Source organism: Miscanthus floridulus, chromosome 18 (genome assembly GCF_019320115.1).
Source record: "Miscanthus floridulus cultivar M001 chromosome 18, ASM1932011v1, whole genome shotgun sequence".
NCBI classification, from domain to species: Eukaryota; Viridiplantae; Streptophyta; class Magnoliopsida; order Poales; family Poaceae; genus Miscanthus; species Miscanthus floridulus.
The window spans coordinates 62,686,162-62,697,145 of NC_089597.1; the positions used below are offsets into that span (position 1 = coordinate 62,686,162).

The following is a 10,984-nucleotide window of genomic DNA, read 5'->3' on the forward strand; positions in this document are numbered from 1 at the left end:
TTGGAAATACTTTTGTAAGAGAACATGGGCTATCTTATTCATCTCTCTCTTTTTTCCTTTTTCAGGCAGACATCTGAGTACCCATTGTTTTAGATATCTCGGACACTTGTCCATTTTTTCCAACTCTTCTTTTTTTATGAATAACTTTTGCATAGCCCATGCTTCTTTTCTACAACAAAACTTTTCAGAGATAGCAACGAGAACTTGGAGCATTTATTTGGTGGAAAATCCTATCAAACATATTTTTGGTGTTCACTCCTAGTGTAGGAGTAAGACATTTTTGGGTGAATCTAAATAGAATGACATGTTTTTGCACCTACCCCCAGTGTGGGAGTAGTGCATATGTGGGTGGTGTGTACGTGATCTTGATTTTAAGAGCATGACAAACCTCTCATAAGTGTCAACAAAGCTTGACTAAACTCAATGCAAAACAAGAAGCATATAAGTGAAAGTTTTCCTAGCCTAAATATCATGTTTGGCTCTTGTCGGAATTCGTACTTTGTCATACAGGAACTCATCATGAAACATTTTTTATGTTTTTTCAAAAGATAAATCTCCAGAACTTTAGTGTCACTTGGAACAAGATAAGCAACAGCTCAGACCTTCTCATATCATATCCGTCAATTACCTAGACTTAGATCAAGCATATGCTACCCACGAGTTTCAAGTTTAGAGTAAATTCTTATATCAAAACAGTCTTAACCAAAACTTGAGAGAATTCAAGGCTGAAAACTAGGTACTTGAAAGGGATTACAACAGAGTAACTATTCATCATTTCCATTTAAGAGATTACCTTCAGAGTCCTTTTTATTTAGCTCTTAAAAATCAAACTTAAAGAAAACTTAGACACACACTTTTTATTTTGTTTTCATTTTTTTAAATCACACATTACTAATATATATAGAAATATACTATAAAGATAATTTTTATTTTGTTTTTAGTTATGCATTTTTTATGAGTTATAAATAGTAAACAAAAGGGAAAGAAATACTTATCTAGATACACGATAGAAGCTCTTCCCCTAAGCTGATTGTTGGTGTGGTCGAATATTGAAGTTGAGTGATCCTTCTTAGAGCAGTGTTACCAGCAGATGTTCTTCTCGTCCATCTGGTAGTTGGGCTCCCTTGTGCAACATGTGTAGTAGCGGTTTGGGTAAATGTACTTCGGGTGGAGTGAGATGAAGTCGACCAGGTGAACTTGCTCTTGGCCATCCTGCAAAACTTCAACAAGAACAACAAAACTCATGCAACGGATTAGGATAAAAGGGTTAGCGGTCTGCCGACCAGAGATTAGTTATTCTTGGGAATGGAAATATTTTTGAATTGACAAATCTTTAGTAGGATGTCTATCTCATGTTTTTTTGGATTTTCGGACATAATGCATGCATGGTATTTTTATTTTGATGCCACCACAGTAAATATTCTTGGGGGGTTTTTACACACCGTAGAATTATTCACATGGGGCTTAGGATTTCATAATGCAACAATAATTTTGTTTATTTTCTAAGTGGAAAACAAATGCAGAAAAGTAAATATGCTAAAGTGAAAATAATTCATGCAATGCTAAAAAGTAAATATAGATAACTACCGATTTACCTCCTAGCGAGGGTTCGGATTTTTAAGTCCTTTGGACATGACTTTTTTTTCCAGTCTTGCTTATTCTTTGGGTGCATCTACCGGTCCCAGAGATGGAGACCTTGATGGTTGCACCTCTTGTGATGGTGACTCTGATGATGATGCCACCTTTTCCTTCCACACCCACTTGGTCTATGGACTTGACTTTGGTGGAGTCGATTCATTCTTCACAACTTCTTCATCTCCATCTTCATTCTTTGGGGATTGATTCTTCCAGCATTGGGATGCTTGGCGTCTCATCTTGGGATGGATCTTCTTTGTGTGCTCATAAGTTGTGTAACTATTGAAATAACATCGTATCTTTTGTCCAAGGAATTGGAAGTGTACTTGTCCAGATCCGACATAGATGATCGCGTTTCTAGTGTTAAGGAACGGTCTTCCAAGGATGATAGGTACATCTTCTTCTTCTCCCATGTCAAAAACCATGAAGTCGGCAGGGACAAAGTGATCTTGTATTCTTACCAGGATATGTTTTGGTATTTCCTCTGGAAATTGGATTGATTGGTTCGCCATCTGCAATTGCATATATGTTGGAAATAAAGGTTCATTAGTGAATAAGTAGTCATACATTACCTTGGACATTATGTTGACACCTGATCCGATGTCACAGAAGGTGTTGTGGAAGATTCATTGTCCAATCGTACATTCGATTGTCAGTACACTTGGGTCTTCTTTCTTGGTAAGGAATGGTGAAGCAAGGAGGTGGTCATACTCTAATCTAAGTGTGTTGATCATCTTGACGGACTTTTCTTGTGGTTGCCTGGCCTTGTTCTTCCTTCTTCTCCAGTTGTTGCTCTTCTTGGTCACTATTGTCTCTTTGATCAAATATGCCATATGTGGATGACTAGGAGAGTGATGTATATGATTCTTAAAAGTAAACTTCTCCTTTCTATCCTTGATTGTGAAGCATATCTTAGCACTATCCGCATAGATGATAGCTTTTGTGGTGCCTAGGAAAGGTCGGCCCAAGATAATGGGTGCCCTTACATCTCCACTGATTTCTAAAACCACAAAGTCTATGGGAGCATACGATTGTCCAACTCGCACTATGGCATCTTCAAGAATTCCCTTGGGGTAGAGAGTGACCGATCTGCAAGATGCAAACACATGTTTGCATACAACAAAGTATCTCCATTAATCTTATCATAAATTACCTTTGACATAATATTCACACTTGCTCTGAAGTCATAGACAACTTCTTGGAATATGTGAGGTCCAATGGCTATAGGGATGACAGGTCTTCCTAGATCACCCTTCTTGACAGGCAAGGAATAATCCTCCCATCTTCCTATCGATTGTTCTATGTAGCAACCTACAACATTATGAATATCGACAAGATTTACAATTTTGAGATCTTCCGGTTGCCCCGGAATCTTACCTTTGTCGATCGATGGAACAACAGCCGCCAGCTGAGCTATTTGTGATCCTATCATTTTATTAAAGCTATGCTGGTTTTTAATGGCTGAGGATAAGCTATCCATTCTATTGTTTATGTTTTCTAAGATTTTATCTTTGGAAGCTAACTTTCTAGATAAGCCCTCCATAATTTTAGCTTGGCCAGAAATTAACTCTCTGAAGGGTGGTTGATTATTGAAATTATTGAAATTATTACCTTGATAGTTACCTTGGTAATTACCTTGGTAGTTGGGTCTATGTTGCTGATTCCATCCTTGATTCTGTTGAGGACAATAGTTGTTGTTGATAAAGTTCACATCCTCATGGGTTTCAGGACAGTTGTTTCCTGAATGCCTAGTGTTTTCAAACTCTTCACACGTCATGCGGGAATCATGTATGTGCATGACTTCTTGCTTCTCATTGGCTCGGTGTTCAAGCCTCTTCATCAGCAGATCCATCTTGGCAGACAACATGTCTACCTCCTTGAGTTGATGCATACCTTCATCTCTCTTGTGAGTTTGAAGATGTTCTTCATTCCAACCTTGGATGGAGACCATCTTCTCCACGAGAGCTATTGCTTGTGCACTAGTGAGTGACAAGAATACACCTCCAGCAGCGGCATCCATTTTTTCACGGGTGTTGTTTGTCAACTTGTGGTAGAAAGTCTACATGAGTAGTCAATCCTCTATCCCATGATGAGGGCATTCTGATATGTTGTCTTGGAAGCATTCCCACGCCTCTAGGATAGATTCATCATGTAGTTGTTGGAAACTTGAAATTTTCCACATAGAGCATTGGTCTTTCCTGTGGAAAAGAACTTTGCTAGAAAGGCAGTTGAGCGGTTGTCCCATGTAGTGTTTCTATCTTTGTTGGCATAAAACCATTGCTTTGCCTTCCCCAAAAGTGGGAATGGGAAGAGGTGAAGTAATATGGCGTCTCTAGTAACTCCTTTGATGGTGAAAGTGCTGCAGATCTCTAGGAAGTGTTGGAGATGAGCACTCGCATCTTCATGTGCCTTTCCACAAAACTGGTTAGCTTGCACCATGTTAATGAGAGCTGGCTTAAGCTCAAAAGCATTGTCTCCAATGTTGATCACCGGTCCAGTATAGATGTTGGCCGTAGTTGGAGCAGAGAATTGATGGAGAGTCTTGTTGGCCATGGCTTCAAAAACTGGTGTTAAGCTTTGACTTGTCTGGTTGACTTCCGATTCTAAAGCTAAAACTTTCTTGAGTTTAGCCTTAGTTATCTTGAGTAGTGCTTCTAGATTTTCAACATAGTTTGTTGGAAGGTCAAAACTATTTATACATTACCTTGCATAAGATATAAAAGTAAACGGTGCTAGAAGGGTAAATGGTTTTCTCAATCGCATCAATAAGTACAAGTTTATCAATATTCCATGATTGCCTAGCTACCTTCCCCGGCAACAGCGCCAGTAATGCTTGTTGGTATTTATTAATTTGTCACTTGTTGAGTAGCCACCTAATGTTGTTGACCTTTCTTAACATCACATTTGCTAAGTTGTCATCCCTAGCTATGATGACATAAATGCTTGTTGACATTCCTTAGCATCACTTCTAGAATGACACTAAGAAGTACTTTAGTATTTTATGTGACTCGAAAGAATATATAAATGAAAGGATCTATAAGTGCACAGATAATTTACCATTGTAGCATTTCACCCGGGGGTATTCTAGGTATCGTCATTTATATTTTTACCACAGGGAAGGACTGATAGTTGGAATATATTGATAACTTATACATATGATGGAGAAGTAAACCATAACCAAACTTCTACTCACAACAGGCTAAATCAAGAGATAAATACGACAAGTAATGATAAATGATCACTCAGAGTACTCCTTTCTAAGGCATTAGCTCTGCTAAGTAGAAATTTGATTAATAATTCCTAAGTCATTCTTAATTACAAGTCAAAGCATATGTTGATTAGTGCAATTACACTTAGTAGTCATTGCTAAGATCAACTTTATATCTGCACATAAGGAATATTACTAAGGAAGATCAAGAACAGAGCATGTCTTCCTTTGTAACTAGATCCTAACTGTCCTATATTCAGGGAGTGGACTACAAAGAACTCAATGGGAGTGTCACATCCACGATCTACCATATGGTCTGGAATATAGGGTGCATCCATAGGTAAACAGCGTATAAGCACCATGCTTACACAAAGTCGACCACTCACCCCATGTACTTTAGAGAGAGCGCTATATGAACTTAAGTTTGAACATAAAGATAATCTAGCTATATTAAGCATATAATCAAAGTAGACGATGATCATGATAAATAGGAACATCAATAATGTTAAGAACAATGTCGAATCAATTGTAGCAAACATATGAATAATGAAAGATACAAAAGAGGGTAAAAGGGCCTATACCATGCCATGCTCTTTATAGGATCAGGAATAAGCGAAGCTTGCCTCCCACTAGATCTAGTGTAGCTAGCTATGTCCTAGAATATGGCAGAGCTCTGAGGATGATTAGGGTTTCTACCCTCTCAATTGACTTATGCCTGAGGGAGGGGGTAGGGGTTGGTATATATAGGGCGGAGCATCAATTCTAAGCCCTCAGATCAAACCAACCTAAAAGAATGACGTAGATGCAAACCCTAAGGCGGTGGAGAACCGTCATAGCAATGGGGATAGACAGGTGGGCCCAAGGGCCAGGCGGCCTGTATGTGGTGTCGGTCGGTCCCACCTGGCTGCCTCTCATAATCTTCTTCTCTATGGAGTCCTCTAGTGTCCTCTGGAACCTTCTAGAGCTGTTTTTGTCTCTAATAATTATGATTAATTCTGACATATAGGTCCACCTTGATGGATTTCTGAATAAACCCTGCTGAAAACACAGATTCACCAAAACTCGTGGAATTTATTAGTTTAAACCCCTAAACCTATGTTGATGATTATTTTCATGCCCTTATACAAGTTATATTGATGGTTTATAATGGTTGTTTACTACCGTCAAGACCGGGCAAGCAAAAAATCAATCACAATGAATACCAATTGACACAATGATTTTTCTTCCAAGGTTCACTTGCTTACCGTCAAGCTAGTCCCCATTGTAGTGATTCATTCACTTGGTGGTTCACGTGCTAATAGACATCACACGTCTAACCCACAATCAGGTGTAGCACAACCAACACACGATGAGGACCCACAAGCTATGAGCAATCCACTAGAGTTGCCTTTCGTGATCTCCCACGGGGAAGACACAAGAACCCATCACAATCACCACAATTGGAGCTGGCAACAATCACCGATAGCCGCTCAACGATCCTTCAATGACCAGGCCATCTAGGTGTCGGCAAACACCAAGAGTAACAAGAATGCCATCAGCCCAAATCGCTCAACTAGTGCCACAAGATGCAAAACCACAATGCAATGCACTAGAGGCTCTCCAATCTCACTCAAAATGATGAACTCGAGTGTAGAAGTGAGTGGAGTGTGTTTGCTTGCTCACAACATGAAATCTCAGCACTTTGGGGTCCAAGAGAGTGGCCATAGCCAGCCAAGGGGGCTATTTATAACCCCCACCTCAAAATAGAGCAATTACCCCTTGGAATCACTTTCTACGAGGGCACCGGACATGTTGGTGTGGCACCGGACATGGTGGGGTGGTGCCCCAACAGTCGAATTACAATGGCTAGGGTCACTGGACATAGAGGCGGCGGTGCCCCCATCATGTTTTCCTCCTCCTCTGGATAAAAGGGGCCGTGGCACCGGACAGGCAGGGAGGTGCCCATGGGGTGCCCAACACCGAAACCCCTCCTCTCTAGAAAAACATGGCGGTGGCACTAGACATCCCTTGGCAGTGCACCACCCTACCCATGGTGGTGTACACTAGTCAGGGCGATGACCATCCCTCAACACACTGCTCGGGACCGAGTCTAGCCGGTCACCACCCTAGGGGCGGCGGTGACCCGGACTCCTTGTCTGGTGCCCCCAGGGGCAGCACCTTGAGCCTGACTTTGCCTCTTTTCTTCACTTTTGCAAATGTGCTAACACCTCAAGTGTTCCACTATCACGTGCAAGTGTGTTAGCATTTTTAGAATCATTTTCTAAAGGTTTATCACTTCTCACCAATTGCGCCCTAGGCCTAAAAGCAATGCATGAAGTCCAACGCATAGTGGCACTAGATGACCGAGTTGTCTAATAGAGCTCCCCTCTTAATAGTATGGCCATCTATCCTAAACCTGGGCACACTCTCTATAGTGTCTTGACCGGCAAAACAAAATCCCTATTTATACCTATGCCTTGATCTCCACAGGGTTTTGTTTTTCTCTTTCTTCTTTTCCAAGTTGGAGCACTTGATCATCATTTCATGTGGCCATCTCCAGCCATGAGTGCCACCTAGCTCCATCACTTGGATTGCACCAACCTATCTCAATCATACACTTAGAGCATAGTGTTAGTCTAAATAGGTGTTAGTGCGGGACCCATGGGATACCCCGCAAGGAAGGGAGAAGAACTAGCCTAACTATGATTCTTCCCCTATAATCTTAGTAGTAGTATTATTCTGTAATCCTACTAGGAACTCTCATTGTAAACCGACTAGGACTCTGGCCTCCTGACTATATAAAGGAAGGCATGGCTCCTTGGATCGAGAGTTAAAGACAACAATTGTACAACACAACACTTTACAATCAATCCAACGCAAAGGCAAACGCCGACTGGATGTAGGGCTATTACTTGATCAAAGATTGAGGGCCCGAACCAGGATAAATCGACTGTCTCTTACGTTAACTATCGAGTTCTGCATACGCTGAAGCCCAAACATACTACCTCGTCGACCCCTATGGCAGGCTATCGGTGGTCAAACATCGACAGCTGGCGCGCCAGGTAGGGGCTTTCGGCGACTTTGCATCCAAGAGCTCGATGGACCTCGACAACATGATCTTCTCGAAGGGATCAATCTTCATCTTCGGTTCATGGATCTGTGAGGCAGGCGATGATGGCAAGCTCCAAGGTCGTCTCCTTGAAGATTCAGATCATCATCAGGACTCTTTCATTTCAACGACAACAATAGATCAACTTGTTGGAAGATTCGCGCAGCTTGTAATGTCCAATCCAACTCGGATTCCATGACTTCACGCATCTGATTCAGACTCAAGCTCCGTTTCTGAGACGAAGTGTTATCCGAGTTCTTTTGGAAAACCGAGTTCTTTTCTAACAAAGCTCCGGAACATGACATCAACCTATCAAGAATACTACTCGGAGTACACTCAGAGTACTTCAAAGAAGTCGGGTCCTCTTCCGTTCGGACCCCACAACATGGCGACATCTTATCAGACATGGCATGAAGGATCCACCTATCTCGTGCTTAGAATGCCACTGAAGGGAGCCCAGGAAGGTCTCATTTTAACTATAATATCTCAAGACTACATCGTTCACTGGCCAAGTACTGTTCCTGAAGATGACGGCACCCAACTAGTTGATGATACGACAATAGCAACTCTACCCTACCAAGAAGGAGATTCGATCTATGACCTTGAAACCTCTACTGAAGTTATCAATAGCTCTGGCAGTACGAAAATCAACGACGATGACAGAACAACTCTTGCTAGAGAAGTATTCATGATTCGTCGTCCTCGATCACCATTGATCCCCCCAGAAGTACCTGACATGAGGTCTTCAGATGAATCCAAATCCAACATATCACCATTTATCTAGGGGCACGATGGTGAGACTGAGAGTCAGAGGCAAGCCAGAGAGAGAAAGAACAAATTGAAACAAGGACGTCAGCGCCGTGCTAAGCAGCGAAAGGACACTTGGATCAAATATGAGTCAGACCTAGCTGAGTACAATAGAAGAAAGTCAGAGCGAGAGGTCGAAGAAGGACGAGCAGCGAATAGACCCTACGATAAGATCCAAGAAGCACTAGAACTCAGGGCGACTTCATATCCCAATGAAAAACAAGAACAACTCTAGGACTTTCTTCGATCAACAGTCCTCAGGACGCACGACGGAAGGGCAACATCTCATGAACATGAAGATCAAAATCAAAGGAAGTCTGCTTTCGAAAGACTTGGACCAAGCGGAAGTCACAACAGAGAGAGCCGAAGAAATCATAGTCAAAACAACCGAGTCGAACAACCAAGAAAGGCCAAAAATAAAGCACCTACTCGGATAGCCACGCAGAACTACTCTCACCAAGACGACAGTTGGCAAGAAGGGGGCGTAGAATGAGAACATATAGAAGCCAGAACACACGATAGATTCCCCTATTTTGCAAACAGACTTGCTTCAGTACGACTACCTCACAAGTTCAAGCCATCCAACCACTCCAAGTATGATGGCAAGACCGAACCAAAGCAATGGCTCAGGATTTACTCACAATCGATTGAATTGGTCGGAGGAGACGATGACATCAAAACCTTGTTCTTTCCCATGGCCCTAGAAACCATGCCACTTCAATGGTTTGACAAATTGAATCCAGGATCAATCAGAAATTGGGAAGACTTACAAAGAGCTTTCTATGAAAATTTCGTAGGAATTATTACATACGCAATTACCCATGTAGAGTTAAAAGGACTCAAGCAGAAAGGAGGTGAAAGTCTCAGAAATTACTATCGACGATTTGGTGAACTACGAGCTCAAGTACACGACATCACCCAACGAGAAGTAATCGAAGCTTTCTCACACGGAATCATGGCTAGGTGGCAATTTCAAGACTTCTGTAAAGAAAATCCAAGAAACAACGAAGAATTTAGATGAACAGTGGCTGCAGAGGAGAAGACACGAGAAAGATTCCTAGGTAGAAACAACAGAGACAACCCGGATAGGCAAAATCCTCAAAACAACAGACATCGGGAGAGAAAGCGAGGTCCAGACAGCACAGTAGCAATGGCTGACAAATCAAAGAAATTTACCAAGCCCAGAAGATATGACGACATTGAGAACATACGTTGCCCCTTGCACCCCAACGGAAAGCACACCATCGGAAATTGCTACACCTTCAACGAAAGATACACTAGAAAAGATAGCAAGGGAAACAATAAAGAAGACAATAAAAAAAAAGGAGACAACCATGAAGACAAGGGATTCCAAAAATCTAGAGGAACAGTGGCAGTAATCTTTGCCGGGGTTCCAGATTCCAGAAGCAAACATCAAGAAAAACTAGCGTTACGAACCATCATGGTAGCAGAACCTGCTACACCAAGATATCTCAATTGGTTAGAGTATCCAATCCAATTTTCAAGAGAAGACCAATGGACCAACGTAGGAAATGCAGGCCATTACCCACTGGTTCTAGATCCAACCATTGCTGGTATGACTATTATGAAAGTACTAATCGACGAAGGAGCCGGACTCAACATCATTTTTTCAGAAACTCTAAGAAAGATGGGACTACAACTCTCCGGCATGATCACACCAACAAGCACACCTTTTTATGGCATAGTACCCGACAAGGCAGCAATGCCACTTGGATAAATCACTCTACCGGTTACCTTTGGGACTCCCTCGAACTACCGCACAAAATTCATCAAATTTGAAGTCACGGACTTCGATTCATCATACCATGCAATCCTCGGGCACCCAACGCTAGCAAAATTCATGGCAATACCGCATTATCCGTATCTACTGCTTAAGATGCCAGGGCCTAACGATGTCCTTTCTCTCCGAAGTGATTTAAAGCGCACATTTGACTGTGATGTTCAGGCAATTCAAATTGCAGCAAGAGCACAGGCAAACAATGGAAGAAAAGAAATAGCCACTATTGCCATAGAAATAAACCAAGAAGAACTAGAGATACCGGCTAAAAGACCAAGCATCCTAGCACCACCAAAAGAAGCCGACGTCAAGCAAATCAACCTGGGCACCGGTGATCCCTCAAAAACGATAACCATTAGTGCACACCTATCAGCAAAATAGGAACTCGCGCTCACCAACTTTCTTTGGGACAACAAGGATATCTTCGCTTGGAAGCCGGCCGACATGC

The 10,984-nt window shown here is 42.0% G+C and overlaps 1 non-coding gene across 1 annotated transcript; it reads left to right on the forward strand.

Annotated features, from left to right (window-relative positions):
- Window positions 1–3,716: 3,716 nt before the first annotated feature.
- Window positions 3,717–3,824, forward strand: LOC136524908 (small nucleolar RNA R71). The gene has a single exon (XR_010776256.1). It is a non-coding gene; the product is annotated as a small nucleolar RNA R71 (small nucleolar RNA).
- Window positions 3,825–10,984: the final 7,160 nt, after the last annotated feature.